Source organism: Myotis daubentonii, chromosome 17 (assembly GCF_963259705.1).
Source record: "Myotis daubentonii chromosome 17, mMyoDau2.1, whole genome shotgun sequence".
Classification (NCBI taxonomy): domain Eukaryota; kingdom Metazoa; phylum Chordata; class Mammalia; order Chiroptera; family Vespertilionidae; genus Myotis; species Myotis daubentonii.
In genome coordinates, this window is record NC_081856.1 from 36,763,388 (window position 1) to 36,791,100 (window position 27,713).

The 27,713-nt window shown below is 36.9% G+C and overlaps 1 long non-coding RNA gene across 2 annotated transcripts in view; it reads right to left on the bottom strand.

The window, feature by feature from the left end:
* LOC132219980 (uncharacterized) overlaps nt 1-27,713 on the bottom strand; it is a 295,739-nt gene that overhangs the window by 26,980 nt on the left and 241,046 nt on the right. For both annotated transcript variants that reach the window (XR_009449653.1, XR_009449652.1), the window contains 3 exons: nt 22,710-22,861; nt 18,268-18,360; nt 11,571-11,672 (listed from right to left, as the gene is read on the bottom strand). This is a non-coding gene — a long non-coding RNA (uncharacterized LOC132219980). The remainder of the gene's footprint in view (nt 1-11,570; nt 11,673-18,267; nt 18,361-22,709; nt 22,862-27,713) is intronic.

A 27,713-nucleotide genomic window follows, 5' to 3' on the forward strand; every position in this document is an offset into this window, starting at 1 on the left:
GTATATTTCTCTTTTAGCTGCTGATTGTATTTTGAAGATAAGCCAATTCTAACCTGACTGAATGTATTTTATGCATTCAATCCTGTTTATTTGTAACTTTCAGTCACATCTTGCCAAAAGATTGATCTGTTTTGTCTCACTTTCTTTTCTCCTGCAATATTAGTCTAAAAGATTATTTGAGGAGGGCAGGGACTAGAGAATATTTTCTCTTGGGATCGTCACCTATTTAAATCATGCGGTATTTGGCCAATCATTCTTCATTGTATGAATTGTTCATCCTGGGTGTAAGTGATTCGTCTTTTCCGATAATTGGTGGTAGAGCTTCCTTAGACTAAGAATGTTCTAGTATGGATAAGGACAAACAGATAATTAAAAATCATATGCAGATATTAGATGCTTGGGTAAGTCCTTAACAAAACATGTTTTTTGTGGAGTTGGCTATTAATGAAGTGAGATTTAAATATCAATAATCTTTGCAAGTACATGCCTATAACTATTTAAATACATTTGTTTTCTTTGTTCTATAAAAAGTAAAGGATGTGTCTAGGTTTTGATAAGAGTGCAGGTCAAATTATATATTGGGATACATAGTAAAGTGCATTTATTATAGGCACAGTAAAGTGCACTTTAGGGACTGAGGAAACAGATAATACTAACGTCTCCTGGTATCAGACCCACATGTCTGCTTTGTAACCAAAGCAAGCTGCAAACTAATCAGATACAGGAAACATGATACTGGACTAACCCCAATTAGTTGTTATTTTCAGATTGAAACAGATTCAATTCAATCGCTTACTGTCTTATATATGAGTAAATGCTATCTATTGCCACACAGAAAGATGGAGTTTTTAAAACAAAACAAAACAGAAAAACCTTTCTCCATGAGGGGAAAGAGTCCTGGTGGATGAACTAAGGGATTGTGTCTCCTTGACAGACTGTCCCTATAGCAGGGGAGAGTGCTTCACGTCACCTTATGTCTGAGAAACTTTTTCAGATCACCTAAATCCTTTGTTTCTATACTGACCTGGCAAAACTTTGATTTTGCAGAGGCTACCCATGTGGCTTGCCTACAGTGATTGTGCACGTGTGTGCAGACACGAACATTTTTGGCCCTTCAGAATTAGCTGTGGCACATAATCCTTGGGCAATAAAAAGAAATCTAGCTTTTATATTTGAAAATCTAAGGACTCCTGTCTCTCTGACATGGTGAACCTAATCCAGTGTCATTCCTACAAATAGTTAATGAATGGGAATTTGAACTTTCTGGAGCTACCATCTGTTTTGCCAAATGATCTTTTCCAACTGACTGAACATTGTACATTTCACCTTCTAAACAACTCGACAATAGTTTTCATTATAAAGGAGCTGTCTTTCAATAGTTCAAATATTAATCATTGTCATTAGGTCTGATCATCAAACAATTCTTTTTCCATGGACAGCACTGCCCTATATTAGTAAAATTCTTTGCCTTCACAATATTCCCCTTTATCAAAATTAATTATAAGTCAAATCCCTCAAATTACATTAGTCCCAACATTTCTCATCTTCTGAGTTGTAATTTGTGCACGTTATAAAACTATTTTATATTACTCCAAAATATGTGTGTAGAGGAGAAAAATATATATTTATTTACCTATTGTTAATTATTGCACTACTAAAAGAGTAAAATAAATAAGAATTTTTGGTTGCTTGGAAGTAAGCAATGAGATGAAGGACATAGAATGACCCCCTGATGAACAAAAATAGATACAGAGGTAAAGCAGCATCGAACAGACTGTCAAACTACAGCAGGAAGGCCAGGGAGGGTTGGGGGGTGGGGGTGGTAAGAGATCAACCAAAGGACTTGTATGCATGCATATAAACATAACCAATGGACACAAGACACTGGGGGGTAGAGGAGGCTGGGGGAAGGCCAAGGGGGAAAATAAAAAGGAGATATATGTACTACTCTTTGTAATATTTTAAGCAATAAAACAATTTTTTTTTTAAAGTATAAAGTTGCTCTAGATCAGCGGTTCTCAACCTGTGGGTCACAACCCCCTTGGATGTTGAACAACCCTTTCACAGGGGTCTCCTAAGACCATCAGAAAACACATATATAATTACATATTGTTTTTGTGATTAATCACTATGCTTTAATTATGTTCAATTTGTAACAATGAAATTGGGGGTCACCACAACATGAGGAACTGTATTAAAGGGTTGTGGCATTAGGAAGGTTGAGAACCACTGCTCTAGATGATCTCTATAATAGTTCTCCATTTGGCTTAAAACACATCAACATGAAAAAACAACATAAATACAGAGGAGAGAGGTGTCAGAAGCTGAGGTGTAGAGATGGGAGTATGATCATGCCTTTATTATCATGTTCTAAAAAATTTCAAGTAAAACAGCAAAAGAAAAAAATAAGTATTTACTGGAAGACAAATAAATGCATCCATCAATTAATCTCTCCACCCCTCACCCCCCACCAATGCCAATACTTTTCCTTTCATACTCAACTTTTAAGGCGGGGATGCATATCAAGAGAAATCATATTTGAGACCCTGATTTAAGATGATAATGAGACTGAAAGAATGGGACTGGTCAAGGATATTTTAGGAAGTAGGCCAGAAAGGACTTAGTCAAGAATTAGAGACTGGAAGAGAGGTAAAGAGAGAAGTCTACAGTAAGTTCTGCTTTGGGTGGTTAAGAGAATGCCTTGGGTAAAGACAAAATAATAAGCAGAACTGAGTGGAAATGTTTGATTCCTTTTTAAAACAGCTTTTTATTGAGATATAATTTATATATACAATTCATCCATTTAAAGCACATAATTCGCCTGGCCAGTGTAGCTCAGCAGTTGAACGTCAACCCAGAAACCAAAAGGTCACTGGTTTGATTCCCACTCGGGGCTTGTGGGCTCCATCCTCAGCAGGGATTGTGTAGGAGGCAGTTTCTCTCTCTCATAGATGTTTCTATCTCTCTATCTCTTTCTCTCCCTTTCTCTCTAAAAATTAATAAAAACATTTTTAAAAGAAATCAATAAAGTGTACACAATTCAATGGTTTTTAGTATATTTAAATATATGTACAGCCATTACTACAGCCAATTTTTATAATATTTTTTGTCAAAAAGAAAAAAGAAGACTCATACCTTAGGTATCACCTCCCTGTAACTCTGTTTCTCCCTCTATGGCCCTAAGCAATAACTAATCTACATTCTGTCTCTATATACTCTAGGCTTTTATGTGAATGGAATCATATAGTGTGTGGTCTTTTGTGAGTAGCTTCTCTCATTTCACATAATATTTTAAGGTCCATCATGTTGTGTCATGTATCAGTACTTCTTTACTTTTTATGGATAAATAATAGTTCCTTGTACGAATATACCAGATTTTGTTTATCTATTCGCTCATTGATGGTCATTTGGTTTGTTTTCACTGTTTTGCTATTATGAATAACTAGAGGACCGTTGCATGAAGAGATTCATGCAATAGGCCTTCCCTTCCCCTGGCTGCCAGCACCAGTTTCCCTTGGGCACCCGGGACCCTTCACTGCTCTGGCCGGAGCCTTCAGACTTCGCTCCGCCGCTTTGCCCCTATGTATGCAAATTAACCGCCATCTTTGTTGGGTTAATTTGCCTATTTCCTGATTGGCTGGTGAGCATAGCGGAGGGATGGTCAATTTACATGTTTGTCTATTATTAGGTAAGGTAATACAAATGGCTATAATACAAGTTTCTATGTGTATCTCTTTTTTCATTTAGTGTGTGTGTGTGTGTGTGTGTGTGCAGGCTGTGAATAGTTGTTTTTAAAAAATACTTTTTACCAGTTTCTTTGGGGAATAGCAGATTATCAGAGCTCCTCGTGCTGTCATGATAGATGATTGTTTTACTTTGGATGTGCAGAGCTCTGGGTACTTATCATCTATCTAGATGGAGAGTTGAACAGGCAGAAAGGTATAGGGGTCTGGTAGTCTGGGAACAGACCTGAGTCGGGTATGTAGATTCAAAAGTTGGCCAAGTGGTAGAAGTAATGATAGAAAACAGATTAGAAGAGGGTCAGATGAGATCAGGTACATTCAGGGTGGTATGGCCGTATCTCACAACTGTCAGAATGGCTATCATCAACAAATCAACAAACAACAGGTGCTGGTGAGGATGTGGAGAAAAAGGGACTCTCATGCACTGCTGGTGGGATTGCAGACTGGTGCAGCCACTGTGGAAAATAGTATGGAGTTCCCTCAAAAAGTTAAAAATGGAACTCCTATTTGGCCCAGTAATCCCACTTCTAGGAATATATCCCAAGAAATCAGAAACACCAATCAGAAAGGATATATGCACCCCTATGTTCATAGCAGCACAATTTACAATAGATAAGATATGGAAACAACCTAAGTGCCCATCAGCAGATGAGTAGTTTAAAAAACTGTGGTATGTCTACACAATGGAATACTACACTGCTATAAAAAGAAGGAACTTTTATTATTTGCAACAGCACTGAGGGACCTGAAGAGCATTATGCTAAGTGAAATAAGCCAGTCAGAGAAAGATAAATATCACATGATATCACTCATATGTGGGATATAATGAACAACATAAACGGATGAACAAAAACAGATTCAGAGACAAAGAAACATCAAACAGACTGTCCAACCTCAGAGGGAAGGCAGGGGAGGGTAAAGGATGGGGTAAGAGATCAACCAAAGGACTTGTATGCATGGGTATTAGCATAACCAATGGACATGGGCACTGGGGTGGTAGGAGCTAGTCTTGGGGTGTAGGAGTGGCTGGGGAGGGGTCAATTGGGGGAAAAGGAGACATATGTAATACTTTAAACAATAAAAAAAAGAAGAGGGTCAAGATCAGAACCTAAAAGAATGATAATACTGAAAGAGATAGTAGGGAAGCTGAGAAGAAGTAGTGAGATAAATAAAGGTACATTTAAGAAAGAGTGTTTTCTATGGGAGAAATGACTTAGGACTTTCAAAGAGAAAATGGTCCAAAGCATCAAAACAAGGAAGAGTAAAATAAGAGCCAAAAATACTTCAAGATCTCAAGATATAAAAGACTTTACATTTTACTTTTTAAAAATTCAAGATTTTCAAGATGTAAAAAAATTTTTACAGAATTGACACATTATTGGATTTGCAATTAGAAAGATACTGGTGAATTTTGCCAGAGTAGCGGGGGTGTCCTGTGGGTGGAAACCAGATTGCAGAGGGTAAATATATAAGGAGGTGGACTTGAGGGGTGTCAACGGTTAGGAGTTTGGAGTGGGCTAGGTTTTAATCCTACCACCTAACTCTGACTCTCCAAGATTCTGGCCAAAGTCGTAGTACACAAAGAATATGCCTTTATTATCATGTTCTAAAACATGAGACTTGTGGCTTTGATTTTCTCAAGAGAGAGGAAGTGAAGCTGTATGCTGAGTGGGGAGTGCAGAGCTGGACTGGCAGCTGGAGGACGGTGGACAGGGTTCATGCCTGTGAGGTCCACCACTACACGCTGGAGACTGGCATGGCCAGGTGAGCCAAGCTGCCTCTGACCGGATAGAGCTTTAGGCTCTATAAACCATTGGCCTTTTCTAGAACAAATCTTCCCACATTTTATATTCACTTTTATTGTCCTACTGTCCCCTGAGAAGAGGTTTTCAAATATGTGTTGGGAAACAATGTATGTCCAAGATGAAACGCTTAGCAGTCTAATAAAATAAAGACATGATTGATTTTATAGGGCTCTTCAAATTTAACAGCGTCTCTTATTTAAAAGTGTCCTTTCTACTTTGGGGGGAACAAAATGTCCATTCTTTAATAAAACTAGGAAAATGGGTAATTATTTTAAATGTCTGCCTTCACTTAGCAATAATAAACGTGGACAAGCATATATTTGTTCCTCTGATGTTTGAGTTCTTCTAGTCTGGAAAATCCCAGTCTGATCATCAGTGTTCTTGAGAATATTTCCTAAACAATATGCCATCTACTGTGACATAATTGAAGCAAATGAGGGAGGAGGATAAAATAATTATTTAGCAGCTGGAATACTGTACCCTGAATAATAAAGGGAATTACCATAAGGTAAACTTTATTCTCACAGGTACCTGCACATCAAGGTTAGGACCAGGGCACAGTTAGGGATCCGTAATGAGAACATCTCATTGTGGAACTCTGCAAGATAACTCAAATAGCTGCCGTGGCCGAGACCATAGCTTATAATGTCATAGTCTATGTTGCCAAGGCAACAACACAGCCAGCAACAGAGGCTGACATTTTGAAACACGCATGTGATTTCATTATTTACAAGTTAGAGAGAGGAAGTCAGAGCCACAGGGGTGACTTAGAAACATCTGTTCGAATATTGCTTACTTACTTTTGAAAAAGACAATGAATTATCATAGGTACCCACTCTCATAAAGAAGCATATGCAGACTCATTCATTCATTCATTCACTGACTCAATGATTCATTGATTGCTTCATTCATTTATTCAACAAGCTTTTATCTACTGAACACTTTCTATGTGCCTAACACTGGAAATTCGAGAGTAGACAACATAGACACAGTCTTTGCTATTTTTACTATAATGCATGACCTAATGAAACTATGATGGAGATCAGTGTACAGGGTCTTAATCTGATGAGGAAAGGTAATACTCAAACAGGAGAAAGGTTGTGCTTTTTTTCTCCCCATACTCTAGCATGAATGTATGATATGCTATCATTTGCTTTCATTCTTCCCACAAATGATAATTCTAATGGAGTATTTATCCATCAAGATATTTTGTGAAAGGGGGATTCATAACCAAATAATTTTGAAACACACAACAGAGTATATCTTGTTCCTATAGATTCACAGGAACATATCTTGGGAGCATGTCTCCATTGAACCCAAATATCAGTATTAATCTTCCAAGGAGCATACTTTGGGAAAAGCTATTTTAGTGTCTATTGTAAATTAAGATTGTGATGATGACACTGGCAATTGCAAGATTGTGAGCAACATACGGACCATGGCATCACCAGAAGACTACATTCATAATTTATGAATCCCAAAGATATTATCCAACCTTTCACTGCATCTTCTTATTAGAACCAAGCACTAGGATTCCTACAATTTGAAAACACTTCTCACAACATCCCTCGTTTAAATGTCATTTATGGACCTGCCTGATGAGCTTGAATTTAGTAATCTGAAAGCAAACCCTACTGATTGTGCTTAGGAATATTTAAATAAATGATTGCAACCCCTTATTTTAAGCCAATTATTTATTAAAGCACAGGTGCAAACCTATATATGCAGAAGAAGAGCAACTGTGCAGATTGGCAAGGGAACAAGGGAGGCACGGATGGCTTGGTTGCTGATGGATCCACCTAAGCAAAATTAGCTGTTAGCAAGTGATGCCTGTTCTGTGCTACTCCTGGCTTTAGATTCAATGAGCAGCACCAGGGTGCTTGCAGCGCACTAGGGCTCATGCCTCATTGAGTTATTGCTTTTGAAACAAAACCTCTGCCTCCAACACAGCCAAGGACACCAGAGTTCTTCTGTTTGCTTTTGTCATTAATTTTATTCTGCTGGTACTGCCCTGTTGCTAACTGATAATACTATTTAATTTGTGAGAGGAAGAGAAAGCATAGCTCTTACTTCCTACAGAGGGCGAGAAGATGAAAAGAGCCTTGCTGAGCCCCTGCTGTGTAGAGACTGCAAAGGTGTTATTAGATGGAGACAGTGCATAATTCTGATGCTCCTTGCAGCATCAGTGAGCAAAACTGTATATGTAGGCTGGTGCTTCTGAATAGCAGAATTGCCATGGCTCTGTGCGGAGGACGAGGTCTGCGTGATGGTTTGGCCCGAAGCCTTTCTCTGAGACAGCTTGATGCAGGCACAGATGTCCCAAGTAGTAATGCGACAGAGCAGCCCTCATGCTGAGAAACACTGTATTGTCTGACTCTTTTCAACACCCTCTACATATGTTCTTGTATTTTTATATCCATTTTGCTCTCACACTTCACTGATCTTTTTAAATTTGTAAATTAAAAAGAGATGACTCTTTCAGATGAACCTACACCGAATTACCTACTAAAAAAAGGGGCCTGCTATCTAAAGAATGTATAAGCAAAGAGACAACCACCTGATTATCTGGGCTTCCATTAAATTGGCAAACTGGGGACTTTTAAAATACACATGAATCTTGTTTTTATGGTGTTAGGAAGTCACTGAAACCTAATAGTTAGGAGAAAGCAAAAAGCAAAGCTGTTTTGAAATAAGGCATTTACAAACAGTTATAGTCATTCTAGACCTTCCTTCTTTGCTACTCTGGGCCAGACCCTTCGATACATGCTAGATGATATGCAAAAAGGAGTGAGACTGCATTAACATATATAGCATCAGATATAACTGGGTTTGAAACCAAGTCTTTCCAAGAAGAGCTTATGCGACTTCTTAACTTCTTTAAACACCAGTTTGTTCAACTATATAATGGAGATAATGGTGGAACTAGTTTCCTAAGAATGTTGTGAAGATCAAGCAATATGTGTAAGTGCTTTATATAGTGGCACATTGTAATTGCTCATTAAATAATGTCCATTATGATTTTTCTCTAAAAGTGAGTAATCTGTCAAGAACTTTAAAAGGTAAAATGCTGTCCTTATGCTCATGTATGTGTATCTGTACTTGTGTGCTTGTACCTACATGTTTTGTTTTTTAACTTAAAGTGAAGATATGTAAGGGAAATCAACAACATAGTCATCTGAGTTAGAATTTTACCCCTCCGTTCCATTAAAAATGACTCAGAATAAATGTGAATTTGGTTTTCAGTAGTGTTTGGAAGTCACTAAAATGGTGTGGAAAGCAGTGAGAAAGAACTCTGAATTTATAATTCTACTTTTGCCACCAGGTTACTTTGAAGTGAGAATATTCTGAACAGACTTAGAGAGAAACCAGGAAGTACAAGTAACCCAGAAGCTCTGTGCCTGGAGTCATTCATATTTATTTATTCATGCATTCATTCATTAAATAAATACTAATAGCACATCTACCATGATGTCTATGAGCGTTATTAGTTGCAAAAAATAGAGGAGTAAGAGGTAAATCCCTTGTCCTTAAGGAACTTGTAGTCTTGGGGAACAAAAAAGTAAAGAAATGACATTAACTTAACATGAAAGGAATAATAATCAGCACAAATTAGGTTATTTGATTTGCAGAGCAAGTTAATATCTCTCCCTTATTCAACAGAACTGAATGTCTTTATTCATAAATATAAAAAACAACAGCCTGATATTCTGGGATGATTTCATTTCCGCTTACTTTTTTGTTTTACTTTTGCTTGAGATATATTCTCTCCGTTGAGAATGCCCAACCTGGGATGACATATCTTCGATTTTATATTAGCTTTTCATATTTTTTCTGTCAGAACAACCTGCCATTTCATTTATTAAATGCCATCATATACTAGTACATAGGAGAGGATGTATGGAATTTAAACGTAAAATAATCGCAATCCATATAAGCAGTTATCATCAAATATTTATTTTCTATATGGTCTGGTATTAGGTAAAAGTATGTTTCAAATTTTAATGGCTTAATATAAAAAACAGACTTGAGGTCATCAGCCTCAAATGTAGCCATATTGATCAAAATCAATAGTTATTGCTTTTTTTTTCTCTCCCTCTTGCTTCCTTCTTTTTCTCTTTCTTTCCTTCTTTTACTCTTTGTTCTTTTTTGATGCTTTTTTTCCTTTCAAACTTGCTTGACTAATAAAATTTATCAAAATAGTCAAGTGTTTCTAGTCTCTGAAGCAACTAATAGTCTTATATAAAAGTTAGACCTAAACTTTAAGTTAGCTGTAAAACTTAAAAAACAGAACAACAACAACAAAACAACTATAAACATTTTCAAACAGGAGTGGTTCCCATAAATCTACAGAGAAGAAACCACCCTGAGTAGAAAGGCGGTGAGGCCTAGCTCTATTTGCTTCATGGAACCCTACAATGAGTAGTAAAATGAGGGGGTACAGTGACTGTCTAGCTATTTTTAGTAGCAAAATTCTGTTTTTCAAGTGAGCTATCACAAGTCCCATCCTGACATAAATAGTACAAAATATAACTGGTCTAGCCAAAACTGAGGGGAGGCGCTGAGTGGGCAGATCCCTGGCGGACCTGAGGAGCCCAGGACTGCGAAGAGTGGACTTGGAAAACCTTTGTGCTAGGAACTGTGGGCTTCTCCAGTACTAACTGCATGTGACTGCAGGTCCTAAATAAGTCACATGAAATTACACTTTTTCAAATAAATGGATGCCTTCTATTTTCAATGAAGAAATAACTGAGGTTTTCCTTATGCTTGTGACATTTACTTTCTTTTTTTTAATCAACAAAACTCAGTGACATAGAATTAATCTCCCTGAAAATTATTCATGACCAGAAAGACATTTAGGCATAAAATATACTGCTGTTTCTAGGCTGATAGATGAGGGCTATTGAAAGCAATGTCAATATGTTCCTTATTTAACTTCTTGATTACAGTATGACCTCCCTTCATAAAACCTCTATTGACCTAAAATGCAGGTGACTTTACTCTTAGTTACATTTTCTGTGTATTTATGATAATTAATATCTATACATCAGAAAGGATATGTAGCATTAGAAACAGATCAATATTTGGTCTTTGCATTACTTATTTCAGAAAAGCTTCACACATTTATTTTTAAACTACTGTACTCACTCTGTAGACACCTTATTCATCTATGCACATTAAAGACAGAGGATTGCATTTAAAATGTATAATAGAATATTTTCCTTTCTATGTCTCTCATATAAAACAATCCAAGCTGCTTCTTTCAGTGGTGGCAATTCATTGTACTGCAGATGTCAGAGATCAGAAGTGGATAACAGGAGATTTCCATTTATTGGAGCAGATCTCCCACAATATCATCAGATGAAAAATGGTGAGTTGATCTAGGAAGGGATTCATCCCATTGTTACTTTTGTTACAATGGTAGATGGAGTTTTTTCCTTTACCAATCACAATTCTCAGAGTTCTGAGTGTCTGTCCCACACTAGCCTGTAGGTGAGATAGTGAGAAGGGTTGGGAATGGGAGCCGTGGGCAAGTTTTTGGACATGTTCTCCAGAAGGGACGGTACAGTGCCCGCCATCTTTTGATTAAAGCATGGATAGCTCTGATAATGCTTAGTAGGCATTTATATCTATTGTTGTGGGTCTGATCTTTCTGGAAAAGTGATTCATTGGGGTAAAGAATCTTCCTTTACTTCCAATATGTCTCAAATTCCCATAGATCAAACTTTTAATACAACATGATAAAATTTACCCATGGTGCTTAGGTATCTTTGTCATCTTAGAGCTGTCACTCCATTTTCAAACACTTTGTTTTCAGTTTTGAACACAGCAAATTATATGTCCCAAAAGTAGCCTGAAGGAGCTGTGAAATTCATGGTCCATTTAAAATGAAAAATAAAAACACTAAAATGAATGAAAAGAGCTAAATACTTATTATTGTTAATAAAAAATCATTTATGGAAAGCATGCTTTCTCAGTCAAGTAGTTAAGACATACAAATGATAACCAATAGTATTCAACTCACCTAAAATTTCTAATTCCTCCCAGTGTCTGCAGTACTGTGTTAAGAACTTCAGGGGATGCCTTCAATATCAGGAGGAAAGAAGGGCATAATCCATAGAAATATCTGCATAGCCACAGGAGGAAAATGTTATAATTTTAATAAATTTGTCATATTTCATGATTAAGAATTGCTGTTTAATGTGTTAATTTATTTAGTTATCCATGAGTACAGTTTTGAACTATCTTATTTTACTCAAAGTTCTTCAGGACACAATTTTGCTTAAAATTTATCATTTTGGGGATTACATTTCTGGTTCTACCATATAGTTTGTGTTAGTGTTGATCTCCAAATTATTTTTCAAGTAACAGTTATTTCTTTCATGCTCCAATCAATTGGCATTTGAACACATTTTTTGTGCATTTTAAACCAACCAAAATGGCTTCTTTTGAAAAGTTTTAGCACTGTAGATATCTTTGGAATTAATGAAAAACTAATATTTGAAACGACCACATAGAATACCTCTGTAATTTTAATTATAACTCTATTGTTAAAAACACCATTTATTACATTATTTAATGTCCCACCTATTTTTTTTAATGTTGAAACAATTTCTCTTGGAGTCCAGCATCTGGAACACATTTACATGTATTGACTAATGGGTTTGCTCCTAACCACTAAATACTAAAAGCTACATTTTCCATTTTTGCTCTGGCTGCTAGGAAAGCTAGGTATAAATATCTCCTTCAATTGCTACAGTTTTATTCAAACTTGGGGACTTGATGTAAATGTCTTCTCATTTACAATGCAGTTTTGCCTTTTTTATTGTATTAATGTTTTTAGGTTTATTACACCTGTCCCATTTATCCTAAACTCTTGCAAATCGTATTTTGGATATGCTTTATGGTCAGGTAAATGTGTATGGCTTTTTCATCTTATTCACATCCTTTCTTTTTTTCAACTTTTTTTTTCTATTTATGCTTTTGAATTAGCCTGAAATCCTCTTGAAAGCAAAAACTAAGACAGGGGCCTTTATACAGATAGTTTATTAGAGAAGCCAGACAAGAGAACAGTAATGAGGGATGAGAGAGAATGAAACATAAAAGAAGGGAGAGCCAATTTCTTGATAATATTGTGCACTGATTTCTGTAGCGGACTACTGAATCTCAATCCAGCCAAGATCTTCTGAGGTGTCATAGATGTCAGTGAAAGAAAAGACCGGACTCCTGCTATCATCCATCAAACTGTGCTTCCTAGAGTGTTAACAGCGCTCACACCCATCCCATGCTGCTGTATCCAAGAATCCCCAAGCCAAAATGATAGATATATCTTGCTGTCAGGTTATACCTGTGAAAATTCATTGCTGCAGCAGTGCTAGAAAAAGAGTGAGCCCAGTGGATATGAAGAAGAGTACAAAGGATGCCTTACACATTTTTCTGCTTGGTGGGATACCTATGGGGGCATTGCCTGACTTCTTCTCACTAAGACCTGACCCCACTATGTTGTAATCAGTACTGGGACAGCATACAGCTCACCCCTTCCCTAGTGGAGAGAAAACAGTGCCAAACCATTGTATTTACTGAATAGGTCTTTTTTTTTTTTAAGGAATCAATTTAACGGAAGGTCATAGGGATATAATTAAGGAGTCCAAAAAAGTTTCCCAGAGGTGAAGACTTAGAATTACCTCATTAGTTTTACTGAGATTTCTGGGATGGTGAAAATGATTCTTTCTCTGACCTCTCATCTGTCAGACACACCTGGGGTCTGTGTGAATAGGAATTATAGTTTGTAACACACTTTGAATAATAGGAGCTGCCAATTAAGTGGAAAGGAGAATGCAAAATCCTGGCTATTGTTTCCTCTGGTTTTCTCTGCTGTCTTCACCTCCTATCCAATTCTCAACCTCCAGTAATTTGCCCCCTTTCCTCCTCTGAGAGCTCCTACCAAATACCAAGAAACTGCATGAAGGTATATTTCACTCTCTTTCTGAGTTCCCACAGAAGAATCCATTGCTAAGCAGGTTTTAGATCTGTTGTCACCCATTGGATCAGTTTACTGGATCCTTCATAGAATGTGGAAACATATGTGACAGCTGTTCCATCTCTAGCAGATGTTCAAAGGTGGGAAGCGAAAAGCCATTGCCTCAGCAATAGAGTTTAAAGTCGCCCAGATCTAGAGTCTCCCTCATCTAGCTCCAACACCTACTGGCTGTGTGACCTTTGGAAAATTTAATTATTTTGCTTGGGAGACAGACACACTCAGTTATGAGGGAACTGAGTATATAATCCTGAAGTTTCCCCAAGGTATAAAAGTCTATTATTTTCTGAAATCAAAGACTGGAAAAGGTTATTGAATATTGAGAATTTTTTTGTAATCCTATACTATTTTCTTGGTGAAAATGAAACAAAGGTCATTCCATGGTAGCTGTGACTTTAACATGAACAGCAACAAATGCCTACTGAGTTCTAAGCACAGCACTAGGTACTGTGTATATATGCCATTGAACCACACAGCTTCTGCCTACATTAAGCTTACAGTCTAAAAAATTAGAGTCTATGGGATATTACAGCGAAAAGCAACTCCTAAAATTTATTAAGGCATTGAGAATATGTTTTAACCCCATCAAGCCTCATGTCCTAGTTTTTAGTATATTGCCAGCTGGTATTGCTCAGTGGTTGAACGTCAACCTATGAACCAAGAATTCATAGTTGATTTCCAATCAGGGCACATGTTCAGGTTATGGGCTCATGTAGGAGGCAGCCAATTGATGATTCTCTCTCATCATTGATGTTTCTCTCTCTCTCTCCTCTCTCTCTCTCCTCTCTGAAGTCAGTCAAAAAAATATATATTTTTTAAAAATGGGGCAGTATATACAGCTAACTCATTTTTTATTTTGCTAGTAGAATCAAACATAGGTTGTATTGGGAATTTGACATTAAATTTTACAGTGAAGGTGAATAGATTAATAGGTATATTTGAGGATATAAAGGGTTGATGTCTTCTGAAGATTGAGTAGCCTTTATATTGTCTGGAGAGAATTATGCTCAATGTATTCATTGCAATGTGTTAATTAAGATAAATAGTATAGATGAGTATACCACTGAGGATAAATTTCAAATTATCCTAACAAAATAAATCTACTAATGGGTCTTATGAACTTTTAAGTTTATTACCTTGAAAAACTGAGTTACTTAATGCTTAATAGATAAAACATTATTATCTATAAATTGCAGGACAAATTGGGGTCAGTTGGTAAATATGCTATGAAGTCATCAAAAGAAATTTGTGTTTTTACAGTTTTTCATAGAAGTCAGACATGGGTAACCCTATTTCCTGATCTTAAGTTCATATTGTCCTTTGTATTGGAGCCAATGTTTCTTTTGATTTCTAGGGGAGACATTCACTAAATAATAAGACGTTGATTCTAATTTTATCTGAGTTTATTTCTTAGGTGTAATTTCACAAATTTACTAGTATTTTTTTTCTTCCTGTTGCTTCTTTGAACACTTAGTTTACTATATTGGGCTATTCTGGAGGTTGTATACAGGGTGAGGCAAAAGTAGGTTTACAGTTGTGAATATGCAAAACACAGGATTTATTCTTGTATCATTATTTATTAATTATTGTATTATTTTCCATACAAAAAACTTTGAACCTACTTCTTCCCACCTTGTATTTTGATATGTATTTAGAAGGAAAGCCTCCCCTCCAGATGAATCATGAGCAGAATACTGGACACTTTTTATAAATCCTCATCTGAGGATATGTTTTTACTGATTTTTTTTCGAGAGAAATGAAGAGAGAGACAGAGAGAGAAACATCGATTGGTTGCCTCTAGTATGTGTCCCACCTGGGGATGGAACCCAAAACTGAAGTGTATTCTCTGACTGGGAATCAAACCCATGACCCTTTGACCCTTGGTGCGCAGGGCTATGCTCCAACCAACCAAGCAACCAGGGCTGGATGCTTGCTAACTTCCTAAGGTCACCATCAAATTCTAGAGGCCCTCGTTTTGCACTGTTCCAGTTACATGCTTTATGAATCAGATGCAATATTGAAGATGAGAGTAAATTTAAGGGAAAAATGATGATTCTCACCCAAGCTCAAAATAACTTCCTTAGGGAAGGAGGGAAAAAAGAGGGTTAATCATTAAATAATCTAGTATATTTCTCTCTTAATCAGACATGTAAGTAAAATTCCTCTTGGGCCTATTTAGAACTTGATGATTATAATCACACAAAATTATAATCAAGAATTTTCATCTTTTATTAATGTAGTTAACACTGTTATAATAGCTAGTAGGAAGTAGTTTTTCCAAGTGATATTTTCCATGTAAGAACCCCCTTCAGAATTACTGCAGTTCTATCATACTGGTCATCTAATACTGTGATGTCAACTAACAGACAATATTTGGTTCAGAAAATATCACACACATTAGATTAGGATTGGGGTTGCATGTGTTAAATTACACTAGGCCAGCCTTTTAACAAGCTTGATATCAAGTGGAAAACATTTTTGTTATAAGGATAAACTATCTCAAAAGCTGATATTCAGGAATTATAAGGATAAATGTGGTTGGCCCAGTCTTGTCTCTATCAAAATTACTTTGTTTGAAGGCAAGATAAGAGAAGCTGAAATCTCATTTTCTAAAAGTCAGGTCTCTTATATTCATAAGTTAATTGAAGCCCAAGGCAGACTGCTGCAGAAATCACCAGGATAAAGGAAATGTTTAATTATTCAACTCTTCTTTTGTTTTGGTCATTTGTCTTGATTGTGTTTTTTCAATGCCCATAAGAAAGAGCCACAGATCACAAAAAGCTGGATCTAATGGTGGTGAAAAGAGAATTAAATCCCAAGATAAGTGCATTGTTTGCACTGATATAGGCAAATTATAACCTAAGTTACCCCAAATCACTACAAACTAGATTATTTTTTCTGTTAGTATCAGGAGACCGGGAGATAATGTGAATGTCATGACAGAATATTCTAGGAACCAAGATTTACTCATCTAATTCCAGAAGAGGAATGAGCTAGAGATTATTGGATTAGCAGATGATGATCCTAAGAGCAAACATAATTGTTTTTCTTCTAGATGTGTTTACTAGTCTAGCAGGGAGGAAATAAATAAATGTTTCAATAAATATTCTGTGTATTCTTCACCTGATTTTTAATATAGCCATTTGGCCCAGGCAGCAATAAATTCTCCCTCTGTTTAATCCATAACAATATATTCAGACAATGAATTTTGTAGAGTTTTAAATAAATACTTAAATCCTAATGCTAATGTATATTTTGATAGCCTGCTCTTAGTAAATATAGCTAAAGAATTATTTTGAACAATTTTTTTACTTTGGTTTTTAGAATAAGATATGCATAAATAATTAAATTCCTTAATTCTCAACTAGAATCTTTCTTAGTATTTCCTCTAAATAACATCGTTGATATTTCCTCTGAGACATGCAAGGGTTATATTGACCAGATTGTGCAGGTGAGACATTCTGAGTTTCTCTCTGCTTCTCTCTCCAGGATTGGGAAAGCATCTCAGTTTGCCCTACAATTAAACTCTTCAACAGTCACAGTTTGAGCTTTTCATTTAGCTAATTAGTACTTATTCTTCCAATCGCATTATTGTCACCCATATGGGAGAGGAGCAACAGATTGCATTCTGTTCCTTTTGATTTTCCTGCTAAACTGTAAAACATGGTGTTTCCTTTCTGGTTTCTTGTCACTGTTCTCTACAAGCAAGAGAAATTGTCAGGCAAAGAGGAGGAGTAACTCAATCTCTATGGAAAAGTCTTGATGTACCTGCCTTGACATGTTTGAACATGGAGGGCTCACCTATACAAAACAATGTGTGTTAATTAAGAATTCTCATGACAATAAAGGTAGCAGGCAAATTGTTTTCTGGAAATCACTGATGGCCAATGCCCTGTGTATACATCCCTACATTTGTGTATATAAATGTGAATTACAACAATGGCTAAGTTAATTCACCTTGCTATCTGTTTTGAAATAGCAAAACTGTTTTAGATGATATTTTTTGTTTATTATTGATAACAGATAAATTCTTATCTCAGCTATATAGGAGCAGTTATTTATTAATCAATTTCCAGGCAGGAAGGCTCACACAGATGGGACTTTTGAAGCAAATCCAATAAAAGGACGATCTACAAAGGAGTGAACAGAAGATAAGGAAACCAGGAAAAGGTGTAGAAGCACTCACAGACTATTGGAGAGTGAAAGGCATTGCCACCTCTAAGCCTAAAGAAGCAAGGAGAGGAAATAGTGCTACTTGTGCCAGGTGAGAAGAAAGGAACATAAGCAAGATGGGAGCAGAAATACCTTGGCCTCTACTTCTACTCTTAATCTTTATTCACTGCCTGATACAGGGAAAGGAGGTAAGTATTGGTGTACAAAGTGAGAAGAAATAAACTTGTTAAATAAAAATACCACTAATGACCTGGCTGGTGTTGCTCAGCAGTTGAGCCTCGACCCAGGAACCAAGAGGTTACCAGTTCAATTCCCGGTCAGGGCACATGCCCTGGTTGCAGACTTGATCCTGAGTAGGGGGTGCGCAGGAGGCAGCCAATCAATAATTCTCTCTCTCCCTCTCCCTTCTTCTCTGAAATCAATAAAAATATATTTTTAAAAAACATTAAAAAAACATAAACAGTGCCACTAATGGAGTATAACCCGAGACTATTGTAAAATTGAATTTTACCTTGTTGGCCGGTGTTGTTCAGTTGTGGTCAGAGATGAAGATGATGTAAATTTCAAGCATCATTCTAGGATATAGCGAGCACTGAATCGATTTCTGTTGAATAAAGAAATGGGAAATTTGAATCATCGATTAGAATTTTTCAAATTTAAGTTATAACGCGTTGGTTCTAATTTGACAATATAATTTTTATATTTCTAAAACTATTCTTTATAAAATCATTCTTTTTCTTCCCAGTGCTTGATTCTAATCCTAGAATTAAGCAATCCATATCTCTAAACTCACTGAGTTATGTGGGCCTCATATTTTCCACTTTCAACCCAGAATGCATAATGCAGATCCACCAGGTGCCCCTTAAAAGAGGCTGGAGGAATCCCGTCCCTGGTCCTTGCATTCCAAAGCAGAGGAACACATTAGTATTGATAGAGTTGCACGATACCTAAACGAAGTATTAAACATTATATTTTTTTCTGTTTTATTCCAATAAGGGAATACTTTAAATTGGAAACTGGCCTTGTGTCAAGGTAGAGACAGTCATTTTCTGTGCTGGAAATACAGTTAAATATAAAAGTGAGAGAGATTTCAATGCAGTGAGAATGAAAGCAGCCTTTTTGATAGATTATGAGCTTCTCTGGAGGCTATTCTGTAAATATCAGCTGATAATAGTAATGCCCATTCAGCGAGTGCTTACTGTGTAGCCAGGAGGGACTGGAGGGGCCTGAAATAAGCTCTTTCTCCCCTACCATTTGAACCTCACAGGTTTTAACCATGTTTTAATGATAATAAAATCAATAAAAATAACAGCCATTATCTATTAGGTGCCTAGTACAGCCTCATTGGCATCCTCTCAATTATCCAAACAATTTTATAAAGTTGGCATTAGTATAACATTTTACAGATCAGATACCTTGCTCAAGGCTGCATAGTGAGAGCAGTAGAGGACATAGTGAGTAATAGAGTGTAGTTGGAGCCAGGTTGTCTGATGCCCAAATCTTTGCTCTCAACCATACACTGACAACTCTCTTCTGACTCTCATTTGATTTAATACAATTTTGGCTGAGATTAGCAGAACTCACGTCTCCCAGTTGGCCTTGCAGGGTGCTCTAGAACAATAAAATATACAATGAGAAAGTGAATTTTTGAACAAAACATTGCCACCGTTGAACAATAGAGAGTGTATTGTCATTCTACTCCATATTCTTGTTCCACTCATGCATATTTTCAAAATGTAGCTAGAATCATTCAACTTGACCCATTGCTACCTTTAAATAGAGTCAGCTCTCTCACTCAGCTCTGAGCAGCAGCATGGGTGACAAAACCCCTAATTGGTCCAGGTAATTCTTGCTTATTTTGACTGCTGTTTTCCATATTAGTTCTTAGTCTCTAATCTAGTGGCACATTTGGCCTTACTTTGCCTTCCTTTTCTAGCTTAGTAGAATAATTCTCCCTTTTTTTTAAAAAAAAAAATTATTTTTAGAGAGAGAAGAAGAGAGAGAAACATCGATTTGAGCGAAACATGGATCGGCTGCCTCCTGCACTCCCACAAACCATCTACTGGGCATCACGCCAGCAATCCTGGCATGTGCTTTGGCTGGGAATCGAACCAGCAACCTTTTAGTGCACTGGACAACACCCAACCAACTGAGCCACACAGGCCCTTGTGAATGAGTCTCCCTCTCAAACGTTGATTGTCTCATCTTCTCATGTCATCATTGGTAACCGCTTTGAAGGAATGCACTCTCTTCTAAGTCTGGCCACTCAGATGCTTCCTTCCAACCAAGCCAATCCCCAATGTAATCACAGGGGGCAAAGTTAGGCCTAACTTTTAAAAAGGAAAAACCTTTACAGAATTAGACATATTTAAGTATGTCAATTTCCACCTATTCTCTTCAAACAAAGTTTAATGAGTTTTTGTTCTATAACAAGTATTTTGATCCCTAAATTTCTATCTAGGGTTCTGATTTTACATATATCAGAGAACAAGACTTCTTGTAGAATGCTTTATAGTAAATATTCCATTAATTTCTAACAATGCTTAATAATAATTTTTAAAATAGGCAAAGAAAGGAAGGTCTCATAAAAAAGATCTAATCTACATACGCACCTCACAAATTCTAGAATGTTAGAGCAAGTGATGTAAAAACAAATAAACTTGCAATTAAGAGAGACAGCATGTTCAGTGGTTAGACACATGAGCTGTAGGGTCAAATCTCCTAGGCTCAGATTTCACCTGTAGTATCTACTTGTTGTATGACTTTAGACAAATTTCTCAACCTATCTTTCCTTTTGTTTTATCTGTAAAATGGCAGTTATAATTATAGCACCTAGCATATGGGGTCTTAGGAGAGTTGAGTGATAAGACATTAAAGCATGGGAAACTCTTAAGAGTAATACCTAGCATAGGAAGTACTTGATACATGGCAGCTGTCATTCTAACCAGCAACTAGCTATGTGACTATTGCAAGTCACAGACCTCAGGAGCTCACTGTCTTCCTCCTGAATCAGCATCGGCTTTTGATCTAGACGTCCCTGCTGTCTCTGATAAAATATCCTCTCACTAGAAATAGGCTCCCTTGACCAAATGGTGATCAGTTAAATTCTCTGACTGGTGGCATCTCACACATTTTAACATTTCTAAGGTCTAGTGTGAATCTCTTCACTCTTATTATTCCCCATGCATGATTCGAAATGTACTACCATTTGTCGGGTAGCTGCAGTAACTCCTGAGAAACCTCATTCTGTCACTAGAGATACAGCCTTTGAGGATTTGTCTGTGCCGTGTGTCACACTGTGCAGCCTTCACTTTAATTGCTCAGCCAGTGGTTGTCTTCTAAAGAGAGGTCATCCTAAAACCTACACAGGTAACGCATTTCCCTCTCTTCTCCTGTACTCTCTTTATGGGCTCCCTTCTCCTTTAGGATTAAAGACAAAAAATCATAGAGAGGAGCCATTCAAAATCCATGCCCCTTTGGAGGATATAATATTTGAGTTCAACGTGGGAGGCAGGCAGATGTAATATCCTGATTCCACCACGTATTCACTGTACAATGCAAGGCATTTTCCTTGATATCTTTGAGCCTCAGTAAATAAGGAATATTATGAGGGTGAATTAAATGAGATGATGCCTCTAATTGTATATAGTAAACTTTCAAAAGTGGTATCAATTCTCACTGCTTTTCCATGTTTCCTCTCTGCAACTATGTCAAGATCTTTACACTCATGTATTTATCAGTCTATTCTCCACTCCCTCCCCCGCCCCAAAAGCACATCCTCTTAGTGATCTACTCTGAATCCTACTTCACCACCTCATATGCTCAGATTGTGTACCCTGCTTTTCTCATTAGAACACTTCTGCTTTGGTAATTTTCCATGCTCCTTTCAAAACACTTATTCCAATCCCTCTGCTTGATTATCTGCAGCTCCACACAATTGAAAGCAATTACCATTCCATTCTGTGCTAATGTACGGGAGTACAGCTTCAGTAGCTGCTCTCACTTGCCATAAAGACCACTTTTCTGAAACACGAGGAGAGCTCCTAGAGCCGCTGGTGAGACTGAGATTGGGGCTGATGTAAAACCTGCCCAGCTGCCTGGGACGGATGCTCCCAGCACAACCACTGTCCCAGCTCATCCCAAAGCCTGAGGGTTCGGAAGCTGAAAGGAGTCCCTGGTACCAACCAAGAGGGAGAGAATCTAAACAAAGTACCCAAGTCAGGAGAGGTGGCGAGTGCAGAATAGAATAATGCTTGAGGATATGGGTTTTAGAGTCAGACAGGTTTAAGGTCAGATCCAAGCAACACTGCTTTCTACCTGTGTGACCTGGAGCAAGTTATTTTAACTTTTCTGACTTTTGTTTTATTGATTTAAAAACATGAGGATTAACAAAAGAGTGCCCATTTTTTAAAGAGATTCTATGCAAATGGCATAATGCATTTGAAAGGGCTTAATAAATTGTCTGGCATATTATATTATTATCATCATAATTATTACAAACATATATAGCTGCAGAGGTACGTACGTACATATGTGAAGTTGTGTAAACATATATGTACACATACATCTTCAGCTGCATGTCATATTTATGATAGTAATAAAATGTACCAGACAATAATTATATAAAATATTCATTCATCTCCTTCTCTACTCCCGTGATGCCTCCTTAAGAGGCTGTTATGCCCTCCCTGAAATAAAAACAGCTTTTAACTGGTCATCCTGCTCTGCTCCGGCATCTTCCTACGCTATTATCCAAAAAGCTGTTAAAGTGTTTTTTTTAAAACATGTAAACTACATCATGTCACTCTTCTAGTCAAAATGACTTTCCATTGCATTTAGCAAAAACTCTGCTCTCTGACAAGTCCTCCTCCTGTGGTATCTCTTCTCCCTGCCCCTCAGCTACATTTCAGCCCCATTAGGCTTACAGGTCCAGGTGACCTATCTCTTCCCTACCTGAGGGCCTTCACATGTGCTCTTCAGCAAACCACGTGCTTGTTATCACATTCCATTTCTTCATGTCTCAGCAATGTTTCCTCGGAGAGATCCTTCTTCACCTTCCAGTCTTCATTCCCCTTTTGCATTCCTCTGTAGCACTGTGAATTTCCCTTAAAAAAATATTTTTATTGATTTCAAAGAGGAAGGGAAAGGGAGAGAGAGAGATAGAAACATCAGTGATGAGAATCATGGATCGGCTGCCTCCTGTAAGCCTCCTATTGAGGATGGAGCCTGCAACTAAGGAATTGAACCATGACCTCCTGGCTCATAGGTTGATGCTCAATCACTGAGCAACACCAGCCAGGCTGAATTTTCCTTTAGAAAGCTTATCCCTATTTGCATTTCTAAATTTATGTGTTGGATTCTCTTGAAATATCTGCCTCATGACCAGTCCGTAAATACAGTGAGCACAGGACTCATATCTATTTTGTTCATTTCTTCAAACCAAGTCTCTAACCCAGAGTCAGACACATGGCAGATGCTTCAGGAATATTTGGAGAATCAGTATTGAGTGAAAATGACAAATATAGGCAGGAAGCTCTTTCAGCTCTTGCCTTATCATACTTAACACCCTCAGCAGGATCTTCACAGTAGCAGTAGCTATGGTGGGAATTACTGCTGTGTGCCAGCCCCGTGCTACACTTTTTTATGTATGTTCTATTTAATCTTCAACATCATCCTACCATACTTTACAGACAGAGCAGGCAAGAAGTTCTAAGTAGCCCTAACTGGTTTGGTTCAGTGGATAGAGTGTCAGCCTGGGGACTGAAGGGTCCCAGGTTCGATTCCAGTCAAGGGTATGTACCTTGGTTGCGGGCACATCCCCAGTAGGGGGTGTGCAAGAGGCAGCTGATCAATGTTTCTTTCTCATCGATGTTCCTAACTCTCTATCCCTCTCCTTTCCTCTCTGTAAAAAATCAGTAAGATATATTTTTTAAAAAAGAAGTTCTAAGTAATGCTATTAGAAGCATTGATTCTTAAAGTTACTCATAAAAAGGTGATTAAGACCTTGTCTTACATTTCTTCAGTACTCAAAGAGCTCAGGGATACTCTGGGATAGGCCCCAGAAGTATTACTTTGTATTCACTCAATGATCCAGTTTGAAACTTGTACTCAAGCATTCCTATCCATGTTTCCCTTATCTTAGGAGACTTTAAAATATTTTGAAGATACTAGTCTCATGTGATGGGTGACAATAATAGATCTAATCCCTCTTAGGCTACAAGAGTAGGTTATCAAAGATAGCTGTCAATCTCTTTAGAGATTGCTTTAGCTGAGGAGAGCTGCTTCATCCAAGATCATATGCTTCCCAGAGAGACCCTCATCTAATGATGGACAGAGGCAGGGATATAAAGGTCCAGCTATTATGACTCCAAAGGGCCATCTCTGACGAGCTATTTTAGCTCCCGAGCTTCCCCTGGGTTGGCGGAAGACGTCACCCAGCCTACCTCACAGTGTGATTTCTCCTTCTGCCCATTCCTGATTCTTCCCTCTCCCTCCCAATGAGGATGATGATGGTAGATGTGGTAGCTGCCTCCCAATATCTATTATACACTTTGCATTTGATAATATAATTCCAAATTTTAGATGGGAATATTGAAGCTAGAAGAATTTATTTCCTAAAGTAATGATTTCCTTGCAAGTTGATATAGCTAAGGCACTATGTTTTGGTCAAGAAAATGTAAGAAAAATGGTTTTTTAAATTTTATTTTTCAACTACAGTTAACATTCAATATTATTTTGTATTAGTTTCAGGAATACAGCATAGTGGTTAGACAATCATATACCAAGTATTCTCTCTGATATTTCAAGTATCCACATGTCACCAAACAGAATTATTACACTATTATTGACAATATTCTTCCCTATGCTGTGCTTTACATCTCCATGACTCTTCTCATAATTACTCATTTGTACTTCTTCAGCCTTTTTCACCCAGTCCCCCAAACCCACTCCCCTCAGGCAACCATCACTCTGTTCTCTGTACCTATGAGTCTGTTTCTATATTATTTGTTAATTTTGTTCTTTAGATTCCACATATAAATGACATTCTATGGTATTTTTCTTTCTTTGTATGACTAATTTCACTTAGCATAGTACCTATCAGGTCCATTCATGCTTTTTCATGGCTGAGTAATATTCCATTGTATACTCTCTAGGACAGTGATGGCAAACCTATGACACACGTGTCAGAGGTGACACGCAAACTCATTTTTTGGGTTGATTTTTCTTTGTTAAATGGCATTTAAATATATAAAATAAATATCAAAAATACAAATCTTTGTTTTACTATGGTTGCAAAGATCAAAAAATTTCTATATGTGACACGGCACCAGAGTTAAGTTAGGGTTTTTCAAAATGCTGACACGCCGAGCTCAAAAGGTTCGCCATCACTGCTCTAGGAGATGGAGCAACATGCTAAGCATGGCAGCAAAGCAAAATAAGATCCTGGAACTTGATACACACAAAGCTACAGCACCAGCCCAAACTATCTACTAGTAGGTTTTTCTTTCAGGAAAAAAATAAACTACCATTATTTAAGCAACTTTAGGGAAAGGTTTTTGGTTTACTTTTTTATTTATAGCTGAATCTAAACTAAAATAATATACAAGAGCTATGGGGTAGAGGGATACTGACAAAGGGTAGAAGCAAAGGAAATTTCCAACATGAAAACAAACATTCCAGGAAAAAGTAAAACATGTTTATTTGGCCTAGAAAGCCAATTGTTCAGATAAAAGCATGAAAGCTATTTCCAAGAAAATACGTGGAACTCATAATTCATCTGACATGTTTGATTATCAAGAAAATTGTACTGAGAAGCATTTTAAAGAGCTATTGGAAACTGAAGAAAACTTAGATCGTCAAAAACATCTAAGTGAAAAATAAACAAACAGAATGTTAGGAATTTAGTAGCTACCGAGGAAATGAATTATATAAGAAATCAAAAGCATCATAGCACTTTACCTGGTATAGCATAAACATCAATTATGTAGTTGTCACAGTAAAAACACTGAATATTCTTTTAATTAAAAGTTGAAATACAGTAGTCCCCACTTATTTGTGGTTTTGCTTTCCTCAGTTTCAGTTTCCAGCAATAAACTGCTGGAAATATTAAATGGAAAATTCCAGAAATAAACAATTTAAGTTTTAAATTGGGCACCATTCTGAGTATCCTGATAAAAATCTCAAGCCATCCTGCTCCCTCCCACCCAGGACATAAATCATCTTTGTCCAGCATATTGACATTGTACATACAGCATAATAGATATTTTGAGAAAGAGAATGCACTCACATAACTATCATTTTAGCATATTGTCATACTTGCTCTATTTCATTGTTAGTTATTATTGTTAATCTCATACCATGCCTAATTTATAAACTAAACTTTATCATGGATATGCATGTATGGGAAAAATACAGTATATATGGTGTTCAATATTATCTGGGGTTTTAGGCATCCACTGTAGGTCTTGGAACTTATCCCCCAAGAGGATTTGTCAATATAAGGGGGGACTCCTGTATACTGAGATGATGTGATGGTTAAGGCAGGAGAGGAAAATTGTGAGTGAAATCCTTATATACCATAATAGAACATTTTTGTTGATGAAGAAATAAAATGTAGTATATGCACATATTTTTAAATTACAAAGGTTAGTATCTAGAAAACAAGTCAAAAAGCATTTCCCCCTGGGGTGTTAAGACAAGGGGATTGAGTGAATGTCATATTTATGTCTGTTAACACTATATTTATTTTTTGCAAATATTTCTCTGCATATAATACTTTGATAAAACTAAAATTTTAGCCTGGCCAGTGTGGCTTAGTGGTTGAGTGTTGACCTATGAACTAGGAGGTCAGGGTTCAATTCCCTGTCAGGGCACAAAACCAGGGTTGCAGCTCGACCCCCAGTAGGAGGCATGCAGGAGGCAGCCGATCAATGTTTCCCTCTCATCACTGATATTCCTAGCTCTCTCTACTTCTCCCTTCCTCTCTGAAATAAAATAAAAATTAAAAAAAAAACCATAAAATTTCATTTTCCAAAAATGAGGGAACAAAATTGAAAAGGGTTAAGAGGAAGGCCCAATGAAATGTGAGAAATAGATAGCAGGAAAGATTGAAGCAAGTTGGAAGCCTGAGAGTGCTTTAAATATTTTCGCAATGTCATTTCTTATCACATGATATGAATAAAATCTGAGCTATGACAATTATAATTATTGCAATATACTAAAATTTCCCCAGAGACCTTTAGGTTTCTGCCAGTTCACGTAAGCTAAATGTCCTGAACTTTCATTCTCAGAATTAATGTTCTTCCCAGAAGGAAAGATCCGTGCTGCATTCATTTCTAGAATTTGCCATGTTACATGCTACTTCAAACTTCAAAAGACAGTTAAGATCCAGGATTGCCAGGGGGAGGTTTTTTCAATATCAGTTGACTGCCACAAACTCCATATTAAACTGCTAAATGATAAAAAAGGAAAAGGCCTTACCCATTCTTAACACAACATGAAGATTTTGTGGGACTTAAAAAATTGATCAGGTTTTCCTTTTGAGGGCTAACTTTTCCTCTTTGTGACTATACATAATGTCTTTTAAAATATTGGTCCCAGAATTATGCCTTTCATCTGGAATCCCTGATTTATATTACTTATAGAATCGCTGCTTAATGGATGAAATGAGCATGTTCTATTGATTTTTAATGTAAAATATTTCCTGGCATTTTTTCTCTATGAATTTTTCCTGCCCCCCCTTTTGTTTACCCATAACACATCTCACCTGTCACTATTATGAGTTTTATAAATGTTTAAATATGAGATGTGTACTTTAGTGGGGCTAACCAAAAGTTTATTCAAGTTTGTTTCCTAAATCAATAAACTCTGACAAATACTCGACTATTTCAAACTTTTTAAAAGATGTATGTGTGAGAAAAAAAGAGATTCCAGGTCTGAGATTCATGACTATAACAC